This window comes from Trachurus japonicus, chromosome 14, assembly GCF_045865225.1.
Source record: "Trachurus japonicus isolate A0001 chromosome 14, Traja_1.0".
Lineage (NCBI taxonomy): Eukaryota > Metazoa > Chordata > Actinopteri > Carangiformes > Carangidae > Trachurus > Trachurus japonicus.
This window is the reverse complement of record NC_140920.1, coordinates 4,874,354-4,890,775: the sequence shown is the minus strand read 5'-3', so window position 1 is coordinate 4,890,775 and position 16,422 is coordinate 4,874,354. Positions and strand designations below refer to the sequence as shown.

General features: G+C 45.9%; 1 protein-coding gene across 2 annotated transcripts in view; it reads left to right on the top strand.

The window, feature by feature from the left end:
- Nucleotides 1–419: 419 nt before the first annotated feature.
- The window catches only part of jade2 (jade family PHD finger 2), a 185,768-nt gene continuing 169,765 nt past the window's right edge, over nt 420–16,422 (top strand). For both annotated transcript variants that reach the window (XM_085797159.1, XM_085797160.1), the window contains exon 1: nt 420–1,418. The gene's annotated coding sequence lies outside the window, so the exon portion shown is untranslated. The remainder of the gene's footprint in view (nt 1,419–16,422) is intronic.

The window sequence follows — 16,422 nt, the reverse complement described above, 5'->3', positions numbered from 1 at the left end:
GCTGAAGATAGCTAAATTTAGCCTATGAGTTGCTTTTTATTTAATAAACAAACCCACTCATTTTTATTAGGCTACATCATTCTGCTCTTTTTTCCCCCAGATACTTCCAACACTTGGTGCCACAGAGAGTGAGTGTATCAGGAAAGTGGCAGGTGGAGGTTCAGTCCCCGCCGTCTCCTCTCCGAGGCGCAGTAATCCAGCCTTTCTCAGAGTAGGAAGTGCATGCAGCTTGCGGTAACAGTGAATTGAAAGTACGCCATAAATATGGCGCCAAAAGAGTTTTCAAGCTGATGATAAGAGCTGATTTTTCTCCTCCGTGTTGTCCTTTTTTTTTTTTTTTCCTCCCTCTCCCCCTGTCCTGGGGCAGGAGGGGCGGGCAGGCGGGAGGAGAAGGTTTGCAACACCGGACCCGCCTGTGCATTAGAGCCGAGCGGCGTGCACGTCCAGCGGGCAGAGGAGTGGAGCCAGGCAGCGGCGGAGGCAGAGTGAAGCCGAGGAGAGAGAGAGAGAGAGAGATAGACAGGGACAGAGAGAGAGAGAGAGAGAGCTCAATGTTTTATTTTTGAAGGAGGGACGTTGCGAAACTGGCTCGCGAGCTTTTCTGACTCATCGTTTGGAAATAAAGCATCCTTTTTCTTTTTCTTTTTTTTTTTAACGCCTCGTCCTGCTGCGGCTCTCCGTCCTCCCGTCGCTCCCGTTTCACCGGCACCGGAGCCTCCGAACACACAGTCGGATTTTTTTTTTTGACACTACGTTTGGGGCTTTTTTTTTTTTTTTTTTTTTTTGCAAAATGCGACATGCTTTCCTGTGAGCGCTAATGTAGTGTAGTGTACTAGTGTAGTGCGCACCTCGCTCGCAGCCTGCTGCTACACAACACACACACAACACAACACACAGCGGTGAACGGGCAGCGGGGACCAGCGGCGGCAGCACCGACACCGCGCGCCGCGTTTGTTGTTGTTGACTTGGCGCAGGCTGCAACTTTAGTCCGGCTGCCACTTTTTTTTTTTTTTCTTTTCTTTTTTTTTAAAGGAGGATTTTATTCCGGATTTGGACTCGTCGGTGGTTGGTCGGTAGGTTCACTTCACGGAGCTGACGCGCTGTCAACACGCACCGTGAGGGGAAGCGAAGGGAGGGAAGCGAAGGAAAAGGAAAGGGGAAGGGACAGTCCTGTCACCCCAACGTGGATCCAGAGTCGGGGGGTTGGTTTAGCAGCAGCAGCAGCAGCAGCAGTAGCCCGGCAGCGGGCAGCGGGCAGCAGGCAGCAGGCAGGGCACCGAGTGGGCAAACTGAACTACTGCTAAACCCTCCACTGTGAAACTACATGTGCCTGGCTCCCAATGATCTCCTAATCTCTGGGAATCGGCCGCCGTCCAGGACTGAGGACGTCTCTGCACCCGAAGCTGACTGCGATCAAGGTAAAAACACACGCATATTTTTTTTTTTTTTTTTTTAGACATGGAGATCAACGCAAAAAAAAACTGAAAAAAGTGTCAGTGTTGCAGAAGCAGTCAAGTCCAGCACTGTGCCGCCGCCGCCGCTGCTGCTGCTGCTGCTGCTAGTGCTGCTAGTATCAGAGCCAGTGCTAGGCTGCTAGCAGCGGGGGCAGCAGCTTGGTACGCACTTTTTTGCAGCGGGCTTGTCAGTCACAGTCAGCGGGGAGCAGGGGAGCTGGGGGACGGTACGTGTCGGTGCCCTGGACGGACCGTGCACGCTGCTCCAAGAGGAGGAGCAGGAGGAGGAGGAGGTGATGCGTTTATTAAAAAAAAAAAAAAAGCGTTGCAATGAAGGAAAGATAAATATTCGAGCAGCCAGGAGCGCTGTGTTGCAGCCACCCCGAGCTGAAATTAACCGGATAAACTTGTGGCCATGTTGAGCTGCAAAATGCAACGTAATAAACGGTGGGAATCAAGTGTGTGTGTGTGTGTGTGTGAGCAGGAGCAATGTGTGTGTGTGTGTGTGTCTGTGTGTGCAGCTGGACCGGATCCAAGTGTGGGTTATTTATTTTTTTGCGCGTAATTGCAACAAATAGGCTCATTTGCTGCACTGTAGCGAGGAATGTGAGTTGAACTTGCAGGCGCACACATGCACACATGCATGCACGCACATGCATGGGGCTACACACACACACGTATAGACACATAGGATGATGTGAGATGAAGTTGTATGTGGAGCATCAAGCAGCAGCAAGCAGCAGGTCTGGGTGCAGGCAGGGTGGTGGCACCAAACGTTCACAGTCCTCGGATGATTCGCAGGTTCCTTCACTCCTTCAGAGGAAGAGGAGGAGGAAGAGGAGGAGGGGTGGTGGTGGTGGAGGAGGAGAGGAAACCAGGGGGAGCAGCAGTGCTTTTAGGAAGGCTGAGCACGCAACCACACACATACACACATCAAGGAATTAGAGCAACTCCTCTCTGCCTCCTTCACCCTCTCCTCCTCCTCCTCCTCCTCCTCCTGCTGCTTCGTGCTGTGCAGATCTAGCTGGCTTTAGGACAGAGGAGGGTGGGGTGTGTGTGTGTGTGTGTGGTGAGGAGAGGAGGGGAGGGGGGGTGTTGGCTGTTGTTTACCTCATCTAAGTCAGAGTGCTATCTGTGTCCCTGGGTTGGATGAGTGTGGCTGTTTCATAAACAACAGCAGCAGCAGCAGCAGCAGCAGCAGCAGCAGCAGCAGCAGCAGCAGCATCTCGGGGGTTGAACATGTGGATGCAGGTGCTGCTGACGCTGGAGTCGTCCGGTGTGAGCAGGATTAATGGGGTGGAAGTGAAGTGGGGCATTTGCCTCTGGTGTGATTCCTGCTCTGTGGCTGATGTGTGCTGCTCTGCTCTGCTCCTCGTCATAATTGCCTGGAGAACCTCTGAAGAATATTGTGTGTGTGTATGTGTGTGTGTGTCTGCCTATTAGTGCTGATCATTAATGGATGGAGCCGTTTATCCAGATTTCTTCTTTTTCTTTTTTCTTTCCTTTTTTTGGAGTATTAATTTTCTGATGGCTCAACTGAACTGAACTGAACTTGGCTTTAGTCTTGAATCAATTAAGCTCGAATCATCTGGGGGCTTGTTAAATGTTCCCGGTTGTCACACTTTACCCCCCCCCCCCCCCTCCTCCTCCTCCTCCTCATCTTCATCTTCCTCTTCCTCCACCACCATCATCATCATCATCATCACATGCACATGTACCTACCTACCGCCAGCCCTCGGTGTTGTGTCTCCTGCTCACTTTAAACACATATTCGAGTGCAGATCCATGTGCGACGCTCTTCAAACTCTCTCTCTCTTTCTCTCTCTCTCTCTCTCAACAAACTCTCGCACACAGACGCACAAACACACACACACACACACACACACACACACACACACACACACACACACACACACACACACACACACACACACACACACACACATAACCCTCCTCCTGCTGGGTATGAAACCGGAGATGAGTCATGGCGTGTGGGGGCATAACAACTCTGTCTCAGTCCCTCTATCCCCCCCTTCTCTGTCTTTCACATCTTTCCTGATGCAGTGCTATCTTGTCTTCTCTCTCTCTCTCTTTCTCTCTCTCTCTCTCTCTCTCTCTCTCTCCCTCCCCTCCCTCAAGGCTCTCTCCTCTCCTCTCTCTCTCTCCTCTCTCGCCCAGAGACAGTGGTTGTTTACAAGGCAGGAGAACAGGGATGGGAGCTGTTTTCATTTTGCATCCGTTTTTCTTTTTTTGTTTTTTCTGGTGATGGCTGCCCTCCAGACACTCGTCCATGTTTCAATCCCTCCTTCCTCATCCTCATCTTCATCCTCATCCCTCCATCTCATCCATCGCTCCCTTTCTCTCCATCCATCCGCCATATATTAAACCTTTCCCCATCATCAACTCATGCTTCCTCCTTTCCTCCTCGTCATCTCTCCATCAAGATGTGATCTCTCTCTGGACGCTCAGCTGGAAGAACAAGTGTGTGTGTGTGTGTCCATGTCCATATGTATCACTTCTCCCCGTCCAGTGTGTTATGTGAAACTCGAGCGTGCAGACCTTTTAAGCCTCACATGTGTACATACGCACACGTGTGTGTGGGCGGGGGTGTAGCGTAGCATGAGTGTGTGTGTGTGTTTGTGTCTGCTGCGTTAAGCGCTGAGCTCTGATTGGTCGGAAAAGGGGGTAAGGACCCCCACGTGGTACGTTGTATCGCATTAGCAGCTACGTAGTGAGGAGGAAGAGGAGGAGGAGGAGGAGGGGGAGGGTTGTTCATGAATGGTCCGGTGACGTCACGCAAACTGTACACTCAATCCCACACACAGACGCACATACATATACATACACACATGTTTTAACACACGACTATAGAAGGCTTCAGGGCAGAAGTGTGTCTGTATGTATGTGTGTATCTGTGTGTGTGTGTGTGATTCAGTAATACGTGTCAGATAAGAAGGATAGGAACTAAGTGAGCCGAGGGATTTGTGTGTGTGTGTGTGTGTGTGCCTGGAGGCGTGTTGGCTAGCTGTCATGTCACCAGCTCTCTGCTCTGCTACCAACTAACTAACCTGTGTGTGCGTGCTGTCGCTGGTGTGTTAGTTCCCATATGCTTTGATATTCAGATGTCACAAAGGTCCAGACCTGCTGTTGATTCAGTGATTAATGCTGCAAGTTTTAGGGATGTCACAATTACTTGTTTTCACAATTAATCGCAGTATTGAACGACACAATTAATTGATCGTAAAGATTCCTAAATACCGTCACTTTCCAAAAAAAGATTATGTCAGAACTGTATTGGCAGATGTGCACCAAAGTAAAGGTAAATGCACAGATACTAGTCCATACGTAACATTGAATTGGTAGGACTTTAACTGCTAGAGTCAGTGTCATTTGTAATAGTAAAAAAAAGATTAAAATGAACTTAAACATTTGGTATAGATGACAATTAATGACTTATATATTTCAAACACTTTAATAATTGGTCATATTTTAATAGATACTTTGTGGAAATAATTAGTAATGTAATTATATTTTGACTATATTTGACTTTAGGGTTAGTTTGACTTTACACATTAATAGTGTTTGAAATTAATTGATGCATAATAATCATGATAATCGTAATACTGTGATTATTTCTCTGATAATAACCTAGAAAATCTGTAATCGTGACATCCCGAGACAGAACTATAAAGAAAATAAAGAAGTGTTGTGATGTTTTCTACGTGACTTTATCATGTTGAATAAAGGAAGTTAAAGGAAGTGGACAGGATAAAGGAGACGTTATGAAACTCTTACAAACGTTGTCCTGGTTTCCTCCCATGCAGCTTTGCAACATGAAACCGACCATGTGGTGGATTAAATGCTGCAGCCATGTTTTCATGCATTAGCCAGTGTGTGTGTGTGTGTGTGTATGTGTTAGCGCTCAGTAGATGACCCTGCTGTGGCCTAGTGCCTCATTAGTGGGTTCCTTAGTGTGTGTGTGTGTGTGTGTGTGTGTTAACCTGCTGTTGAGTGGGCAGGACATGACGTCAGGCTTCAGGAGGAGGAGGGGGGGTTGTGGTGGTGGTGTTTTAATTTTGTTCCTGCTCCACTGTGACTCAGCCTTGTTAGTTAAGGATAATTGCAAAGTCTGCACACCTGCACAAGTGACCGAGGAGGAAAGAAGTGGCGCACACACACACACACACACACACACACACACGTACACACACACTTATATTTCACAGAAAGATCTTTTTTGCAGGAGTAATCTGGAATGAGCTTCATCGCTCAGCGCCGGTCCCTCGCTGACTGAATAAGAGCAGTGAACGTTCTGGTGCAGCAGATGGTTTTTCAGATAAAATTAATGATCCATTTTTTTTTTTTTTCTGTGGTTTTTTTTGTTGTTGTCATAGTTCACAGCAAAGTCTGTGTTGTTACCATGACGGCGTTGACAGCGATATGATCAGAGCGAACCTCACCGAGGTTATGATTCATCGTTTGTACTCATTTCACATCTCTTCATTTCCCCTCAAATGAGCCAGAAAACCACGGTGACGGTCCCATAATGAAGGACTTCATACGTGTTAGAGACGATCTGACATGGGTTTACTTTTCATAATATGATTCATCCAACATTTCTCTGGTTTCTTTCTGCTTCTGCAGTGTGAAGATCTGCTGCGTCTTTGGGTTTTTGGGGTCATTGATTAGTAGCCTGAACATGGTCCCTCAGCTTGGACGGTTAGATGGCTGATCTGTGGTTAACACGACCTTTAAGTCCACGACATCGCATACGTCAGTTAACGCAGCAGCGGTTGTGATTTTTAACGTGTTTTTTTTTTTTTACAAAAGGGCGTTTGTCAGTAAGTGGCTGAACGAGACCACAGCGGTTGTCGAGGGAGGGCGTCGCCAACCGTCACCACGTATATCACACGTATAGATCTTTACAAAAAAAAACAACAATAGTTAAGAAGACTCTTTCTTTATGTTTATTGAACTGTGTTATAATTCATCACACTCTTCCTCCTCTCTCTCTTTCTCTCTCTGCCTGCTTGCAAAAAAAAAAAACTCCTACTCGTCTTTCAGGGGTGAAAAAAAAAGAAATGTCTGAAGGCAGTAAGCAGAGTGATGGACAGGCTGACAGATGCTGCCTGAGCTCCTGATGGGAATGAGTTTCAGGAGTGTGTGTGTATATGTGTGTGTGTGTGTGTGTGTGTGTGTGTGTGTATATATGTGTGTGTGTGTGTATATATATGTGTGTGTGTGTTTGTGGGGAGAGAGTGGAGCAAGTAAACAAGAGACAGAAACAGTATGTTGGACCTTCCTTTGCTGTTTGAACACCTGGTGATCCGGTATGGAAATAAGCTTCTGACTCACCGTGAGCATCCTTGAACATTTAACTTGCACTCAGTGTCTATTTAAAAGCGGCAAATACATCAAAGTGAATTAAAAAAAGAAAAGAAAAAAAAAGGCAGAAGACCTGAGGTTCAGAGAGAAGGGAGGAGGTGGAGGCAGGTTAAATAACTGTACTTTTTGTTATATTTTGCGAATGAATGGCAGTTGTTGAGTTTTAAAAAATTTATCCAGTTTAAAACGGAGGCGATAAACAGTGTGGAAGAGGAAGGACAGAGGAGGAGGAGCGGTGGTGTAGAGGTGAGGAGAGATGCAGGAGGGAGGAGGCGAGGACAAGAAGGTGAAGCCAACAGGGACACGAAGGAGGAGGGAGGGGAGATATAGGGAGGGTAGGATGAAAGAGGACAGGAAGCAGGAGGAGGAGGGAGGAGGGGGGGCAGGTAGATAAACAGGGAGGTGGTAGCCGGGGTCGCAGGGAGTGAAGGGCAGTGTGTTCATCCTCCATCTCTCCCTCCTTTTCATCCCTCCTTCACTCCCTCCCAGGAGCTAATGAACTCCTGATGGCAGCGGAGATGGGGAGCGATGGATCAATCCATCTCTCTCTCTCTGTTTCTTTCTTTCTCTCTCTCTCTTTCCCTCCCTCCTCCCACCTGTCCTCCTCCCCCTCCTCCTCCTCCTCCTCCTCTATGCTCTCTCTCTCCTCTCTGGTTTTTGGCAGGGCCCCAGCCTCGCTGGCTCAGACTCACCTCCTTCATTGTTTGTCAGCAGATTTTGGGAGACGGAGTGGGAGGCTTAGTTAGAAAATTATTTGGACCTCTGCCTCTTCCTTCTTTTCTTCTTTTCATTACTTCTCTCTCTCTCTCTGTTTTCCTCTCTCTCTCATTCCTGCTCTCATAATGCAGCGGCAGCAGCAGGAGCAGTGGCAGCATCAATAAATATTGTGTTAATGTTCTGGTGGCTGGAGCCAGCGAGGTGATAAAGGAAATCTATTTGATTTCTGCGGCTCGTTTGTTTGACCCGACGCCTCCTCGGCCGCCGTGCATATTGTGTCTGAATGTACTCAATGTATGTGTGTGTGTGTGTGTGTGTACAGCTTTGTACTTAGTGAGTTTCTCCTGTAATTCCTTTCATTTATTCCCTCCCTGGCTCCCGCTCCCTCGTTTGTTCATTTGTTCGCTCCTTCGCTCGTCCTCCTCCCTCCTCTTCGTCTTGTTTCTCTGCTCCAAGACTCAGAGTTGTGTTGAGCAACTCTGGTTGTTGATCCTCAGCGTGAGAACTCATCTCTCACCGTGTCGAGTGTTGGACGCTGTAAAATCGTCGTCCTGTTATGATTCTTCTCAAAGGGCTGAAGTGTTCGTACTTATTTCCAACAGCTACAATCAAGTGTGATTTGAGAAGCTCCAGTCTCAGAGACGGACTCCATATGCTAATCGCTCAGAGGCGTTCAAGTTCAAACCCTGTGGATACGGCCAGTGGTTTTTCTGACTGCAAATAAATTGATTAATGCATAAATAAAGAATCAATCAACCCAATTCTGACAATAGAAATGTGACAGCAGGTTGGTTTCACTCTAGCTGCAGCATACTGACACTATTTACTATTTTAATGTTCTTCATTCTGGTCGGATGCTGACAGATATCTATATATTCACACCTGCTTTCTCTGTTGAGTGCAAAATAAGGTTTAAAGAGATAGTTCAACATTTGGCAAATTGGCCCATTGCCATAATCCCTATAGTCATAGCAGTAGGTTCGTTACCTTTATTTGTCAGTGCAAGCTATTTTTAGAACGGTGGAACAGAGCCGTGAGCTGCTCAGAGCTACGCTACAGAGGCTAATGGGATTTCTTGGTTTTGAGGTAAATTCATGCAAAACCGCTGATGTGCGTTCCCGTCGGGGGCAGTTTTTCAGCAAGCAGTCTCTGCATTTGCCTCTAAAACAACTCCGCCTCATAACGTTCCTTTATTATCTCATAGCATGGTGAATGTGCGGGTCACAACTTGTCCACCAGAGCGTTTTGGAGTTGGATTGTGTATTTGATGAGTTTGATGAGGGAAACCAAGAAATCCCATGAGCTTCTGTAGCGTAGCTCTGAGCAGCTCACGGCTCTGCTCCGCCGTTCTAAAAATAGCTTGCACTGACAATTAAAGGTAATGAACCTACTGCTATGACTATAGGGATTATGGCAATGGGCCAATTTGCCAAAATGTTGAACTATGCCTTTAAATAGAATTTAATTGACCAACTAAATGATTTTATTGTCTCTCTGCAACAGTGAGGCTTAGGTGAATTTTGCAGGAGACCAAGCAACAACAGCTTATTCCTGATTGAAAGATTTCAGCGTGAGAACAAAGGTGAGGCTGCAGGCTGCCTGAATGAAATGCCAGCGGAAATGCCACCAAAACCAAAACCAAAACTCAAACAAAAAAAACATTTGGAAGCATCTGAATGAGCTGAAAATAACTGAAACCTCCCGGGTTCGTCAGTGGTTCGACGTCATTAACGTTGAGCGACTAAACACCACCCTGCCTTAATGCAGAAACACTGACACGTGGTACAAGATGATTCATTCATTCCTTCATTCACTTTCCCTGAAGGACCAACGCTACGTTCGAGATAAGCATCGTCAGCCAGTGTTCCTTATTTAACCCGGGCTGCAGCGAGCAGCAGCAACACGCAGCATTTGCAGTTTTTTTTTTGTTTTGTTTCTGTTCCTTCACACTCGAGTTGGGGCGGCTTCGTTTCCCCCTGAGAGCAATACCGGAAAACTAATTTACTTTACAGAGACTGCGGTCTTCTGGATCTGACATGAGGAGCGAGCTTCCTTCCCCCCCAGTGGGTCCCTGTGGAGGGGGGAGGAGGGAGGGGGGAGGGACCACAGGGGAGAGGGCTGATGGGAATGGTGATGGTGATATCAGCATCAGAGAGTGACTCATGACTGCTCTTAAGTGGCTCTGAGCTTTCCAGTCAGTCAGGAGATGTTCGTGTGTGTGTGTGTGTGTTTGTGTGTTGTGAGTACGTCATTAAAGTTTCCGGCTGAGATGTTAAGCACCGCGGCGTGCTGTGGTTTTTGTCCGTGTGCTTGTGGTTTTTTCACCTTTTTGGTTGCAGACACACAACCTCACACACTTACACCTTCACAACAATGGACAATTTTAGTCTTTATGGCTACGTTCACACTGCAGTTACAAGTGACCTCAATCCGATTTTTTCGCTCATATGTGACCCATATCTGATTTGCTTTTGACAGTGTGAACAGCACAATTCGCATTGAATCTGACATTTTCAAATCAGAATTGGGCCACTTTTAAATGTGGTACTGAATCGGATATGTATCGGATTTCTTAAAATGCAATCGCAATCTGAACAGCCAGGTCACATTTAATGCGACTTTGACGTCATTCTGACCCGCGCTGCACTGTTTTGTAAATGAATGACAAACAAAGTTGATTGAAAAAAAAAGTGTGCCACAGGCGGGAGCCAGGAACAGAATCAAAATATGGATATCAGAGCAAGGTTGATAGTGTAGTGAGGAGAGACGCTACTCTAGCACGCGGGAGACCAAGGTTCAAATCTGACGTGAATTTTTTTTTAGCATTAAGCCTACAAGTCCTACAATACCGTTTGCCGTTACCATGGTTGCTTCCGTAAACACCGTTGTGGCGCTGTGATGTCATCAATGATCAACTGTACATGCGGGTCACTTCAGGAGCGTGAGCTGTTCACACAGCAATCCGTAGACAGGCCACGTTTAAAGACGTTATGTGAACAGCCAAACAAAAATTCCGATTTGAGCAATAAATTGGAATTGTGCATTAAGACCTGCAGTGTGAACGCAGCCTGTGTGCACGTGTGCTGCAGGGTCTGGAGTAAAAAGTCGTCAATTTGCAATGCATCGTCTCCAAACACCGATGATCGTGCGTGTGCGCTAAAATAATGATAATATTTCAGTCTGTCAGGAATCGATCAATCAGTTCTCCAGAGACGATCAGTTTACGATTGATCACTATCAATAATGTATTGTTGCACAATGATGTCAAACTTCAGCTAAGACATAAATGTTGCAGTAGAGAACTGTTTCCAGCGTTTCATGTTACTGGACTATGATGCAACAGATGCACCATGTTTACCCCAGTGGCTGATGGGAAATAAATCTTCCTACACACACACACACACACACACACACACACACACTTGTCCCCTCCCCCCACATCACCGAAAACATAAAGTCTTCCTGCTGAAATATTTGAGAGCTGCAACATGGATTCTTTCCAATTTTGTACACACCAAGCCAGAAGTGTGTGTATGTGTGTGTGTGTGTGTGTATGTGTGTGTGTCTGTGTGTGTGTGTGTGTCTAGCTTTCATGTTCAGCTTTTGAGTAGGTCGCTGTCTTCTTTCTTGCACACCTGTTAGCGCGGGACGTTTGATGTGTGTGATGTGTGTCAAATGTGTTTTTTCCTCGTTCTTTTTTTTTTTCTCTCTCTCTCTCTCTCTCTCTCTCTCTCTCTCTCTCTCTCTCTCTCTCTCCTACCGAGCAACATGAATCTTTACTGTGTGTGTGTGTGTGTGTGTGTGTTTGAAGTTAAATACTAAATACTTGATAACTGACATCACAGATTGGTCGACACGCACATTCAAATATGCACCTACACACTCTGACATTTGGATTCTTTCAGCTCATTCATAATAGTTGCCCTATTTTCTTCATCTCTCTCTCTCTCTTTTTTTGTCTCTTGTTCTTTTTCCGTCTCTGTCTTTTCTCTCCCTGGTCTCTGAACCTCACTTTATAAATCTTTTGTGATTCTTTTCTTCGGTGCTCTTTCCTTCTACACCTGTCAAACTCTTCGGTGTGAACCCCCCCCCCTCTCTTTTACCTTCCCTTTCTGCAGCAGCTCTGTCCAAAAATAGCTGTTTGTCTGTGCGTGTGTGTGTGTGTGTGTGTGTGTGTGTGTAAGATGAATTGGGGAGTTGAGTGAAGGAAAGAGTGAAAATAGACTTGGACGTGTGTGTGTGTGTGTGTGTGTGTGTGAGTGTTGCAGTCTTCCCTGCATGCCTTCTAGCTGTTGCTGTCTTACTAGTACGCACATTAACACTGCATAGAAAGGTAGCAAACACACACACATGCACACACACACCTGTCCAACTCATCTTATCTTGCCTGTTGTTTTTTTTTCCCCGTGAAGGGGAGGAAATATTCAGTGAGAGAGACAGAGACAGAGAAAGAGAGATTTGATTGTAAAATAAACCTTTATTACCGGTTCGTCCTTTACCACAATTCTCTGTTGTTAATCACAAATTACAACAAAGTGCAAAAGACCCTGATCAGAGTAAAAGGCAGATGACACAGAAAAATCAAAACTTCAGAACCAATGAAGAGAGAGAGAGACGATGATGGACGGATGAGTGGAGAGCTGGAGAGGAGGGAGAGAGCAGCAGCAGCAGTGAAGGGGAGAAGAAGATGTAGAGATAGAGAGGAGACGATAAGAAGAGAGGTGGAGTTGTGTTTTCTTAGTTTTCTTGCTGCCAAAAGGATTTTTAGGATTTTTTAAAAAAAATTTTTGCAGGAGGGGTCGGGGGGGGGTTGTTCCCTAGGCAGCAGGATCTCAACACACATACACACACACACACACAGAGACACACAGACAGATCAGAGTCATAAGGGAAGACGGAGACACACACACACACACACAAACACTCAGGCACATAAATACACACCATAAATGCACCGATATTCAAACCTCCACCCTGGATACACACACACACACTCACTCTCACATACACACATGCACACACACAGATATACAGCCATGGCGCTGCCTCAGAGAGATGACTTGTTATGAAGCAATTTATATGCAAGGATTCTTTATCAAACTGACTGACCTCTGGCTCCTCAAGGAGCGCTGAGCACCGGCCAGCTGTGTGTGTGAGTGTGTGTGTCTGTGTGTGTGTGTGAGCTGTTTGGCAAACAGCTTCACCCCCTTCAGATTGTTGTTGATGCTTATGTCATTACAGTGTATTTGTGTGTGAGTTCACCTTCATCGTCTACTCTGCACTAACAATATTCTCTTTGTAAGCTCGCTGTGGTTTATACATTAAAACAACAAATGCATCTGTGTGTGTGTGTGTGTGTGTGTGTGCATGTCTATTTGTGTGTGTGTGTGTGTGTGTGTGTTTGTGTGTCCAGATGTTCCAGCAGTTATTCGCTGTCTGTTTGTTGTTGATGGCTCTGTCTGCTTCTCCTGACAGCCAGACTGCCTACTCATCTCAAGAGAGCACTACGTGTGTGTGTGTCTGTGAGTGTGTCTGTGTGTTTGTGTGTGTGTGTGTGTGTGTGTGTGTGTGTGTGTGTGTTAAGGGAGGGAGAGAGAGAGAGAGAGAGAGCTCATTTCAGACTGATGGCCTGTGATCGTTAACCAACCATTAACCATCAACTGACAAGATTAAAATGTACTACTCCGAATAGTCGAGTGTCTGTAAAGTGGACCAGAAAGATCCAGAGTGTCTAAACAGAGAGGGACACACACACATACGCACACATGCATGCATGCACACACACACACACACACAGAGGAGGGGGATGGTCCAGGAACATGTAAAAGAAAAAAAAAGAGAAGAAGCTCTACATTATGAATTCATGAGGTTATTCTAAAGATCAGCGGCAGCTCCACATGTGATTAAAGAAGGAGTTGAGTTCAGACCAACAGTTGGATGTGAGTCACAGCAGCATCACACCTCATTAGAATAAAATAAAATAAAACACACAGACCTGCCTCCGTCCTCTCAGAGTGGTTCTGACTCACAGGTGATAACGTGTTGGCATGACGATGGGTGTGTTGTCTGCATGGTGTGCAGCCTGTTCACTGTAACATGGACCAGGACTGTTGACTGATGCTGTTTATCAGTTTCTGATCAGTTGATGCTGAAGCGATTGAAGGCTGTGCACTTCAGTACGATCACATGTTTCCGGTGAAAACAGGAAGCTATTGATATTGATCCTCGTCTACAGTAGCCAATCACATCGACTGTGTGAGCACCACCTGTGGGATCGTCTGCTGCTGTGGAGGACATACAGTATCTCCCTCACACACACACACACATAAACACTGTGGACCTGTGTGATGATGGACTGAGCCCGTGCAGACTGGAGGGAGCAGTGATGCTGCAGGTTCATGATGTCACACAGAACAAGCTCGTTACAGCTTGGTAGGGCTTATATTTCAGTGGAGGGGACGAAGAAATTCAAGAAACAGTTAGGGTTCCCACGCGTTCTGGAAAACCTGGAAAATGGTTGACCAATTTTCCAGTCATGGAAAACACATGGAAAATTAGGAAAAAAGTCAAAAGGATTTGTTTTCCAAAGAAAACTAGAGACTTTGAGTTGATGAGTGTTTCCAGTGTTGGAGCGGGAGCATGAGGGTTTCCTCTGCTGAGTGACAGGTAGAGGAGCAGCAGAGAGCTGTTGTGGCCGTGGTTTAAAAGCAAAAACATGTTTGTGTTGTTCTATGATGACTTTGTTATAATCTCTTAGCATTTAAGAAATTATTTCATTTTCAGTCAGAGCCACAGACTGCACATCTTTAAATCAGACTTCTGGGGGTGAGAGAGGAATAAACATAGAAACAAACTTGTTAAATGTACAAAGTGGGGTACAACTGTCAAAAAGAGCACTTCTCCAAAGCATGAATGGGACAGGGGACATATTAGTGTAATAACATGTCTTTCAGACTATTCTGGCTGAAAATGTCCTGGAAAATGATTTCATGAAAAGAGTGGGAACCATGTTAGATGTTAAATTAGGAACGCCCTCGAGTGCAGGATGAGTCATCGAACGTCAGATAAAAAACTTTATGATATAAATGTGGCAAATATCAACAGATCCATGAACAATTAAGATGTGGACACAGGATTAAAGTGGGAAAATACATTTTTCATTTCATGGAGTCTTTAATTATAAACAGCACATGGTTGTGTTTCCTGCTCCTCACGTCTTTAAACGGCTGCTTGACGGTGAAGACCTGGTTTTAAAGTTCAGGTTAGAATTAGGTTGAGGTTACTGGGCAAAGGAAATTATGGCAATGAAAGACCTGTCTCTGTGTGCGTGTGTATGTGTGTGTGTGTGTGTGTGTGTGTGTGTGTGTGTGTGTGTGTGTGTGTGTGTGTGTGAGTGTTGCCTGCTGGGCCTTTTGCAGCCCCAGTCTTTTAATAATAGATCACCATCATTGCAACCATTGTTGTGTGCTGACCTTAAGTGCTGCAAAGTGCTGCGAGAAGACACCGAGCCACGCGGGTGCTTCTGCTGAAGTGGGTGCACTGTCATCTCCAGGCTGTCTGAGGGCGGGGGGGAGGGAGGGGGAGGGGGAGGGGGGACAGACAGAGAGACACAGAGAGAGACAAACAGACAGACAGGCAGCCAAGCAGTGCGGCTGAAATACTTGCAGACAGACAAACAGATGGCGGGTAAAAAGGGGGTAGACGGGCAGAAAGGCAGAAGAGTCAAGCAGTCAGACAGACAGAAAGACAGATGGCGAGCTTATAGGCAGGCAGAAGGACGGACAGAATGACAAGTGGAACGCGGCCAGTCACATGGGTTTGGAAATTAGGAGACAGACAGAGAGACAGAAACGGACGAAAAGTCTCGCAAAACATCCTGCGTTATTCACTCAGGGCCGAGCAGAACCTGACACATGTTTACGCAAAGATCCGTCTGACTGCACACGCTGATCGCTGATCAGTGAAACGGCCTCGATTCCACGCTGAAACCATTAGCTGATTAATCAAAGTGTGCTTTATAAACGAATTGCCTGCTGATCAACAATTAATTGCCTGTTAATTGATGGTCGACAGCCAAACACTTTCCTCATCTGAGCCTCTCTAATGTGAGCGTTTCGGGTTTTTCTTTTTTCTTTTTTTTGATTTCCCCGTTAATGAAATATCTTTTTATAGACGTTTTTATAGATCAAATGATGAACGGATTAGTAGGAAACATAATTTGGAAACCAATCAAGCGGGAAAATCATTTGTTTGTTTTCAGCCCTCGCTGTTAACGCGCTAGGTGTCTGGCTCGGCTTTGTCATTTTCTGAGAACAAACATCACAGGAGTCGTCCCAACCTGCGAGAGAAAGTGAGAAAATTAACAGAAAATCTAAAGAAATAAAAACATGTCGCAGTTTGATTGACGGCTACGATGTGAGCGGAGTGCACCACTTTTCCAACACATTTCTTCTTGCCTTTGGTAAACCACACGATGCTGTCAAGATGTTCTCAAACCAAACACTGCTTTTTTTTCTTTATTTTTTATGACACTTTATCTACAGTGGCATCTGCTATCGGGGAAAATGACACAGATGAAGCTTCAGCGGCTTCAGCAGCCGAGCTGAGAAGATAAACCTGCTCCTCACTCTGCCACAAACACCGTTCACAGCTGATGCTCTGCACAATGTGAACATTACAGTGTTGCAGTGTCAGTTCACAATCACACCTAGAAAGAACTAGTTCAGGTCATAAAGATGAAAATGAACTAGTTCACGTTCATTTGTACCGTTTCTAGGCCTCCTGCCTCCTCCAAATCACTGCCACTGCCAAACTGAATGACTTATTGAATCACAGACACGAGCTACATTGGTAGTGAGATAATATT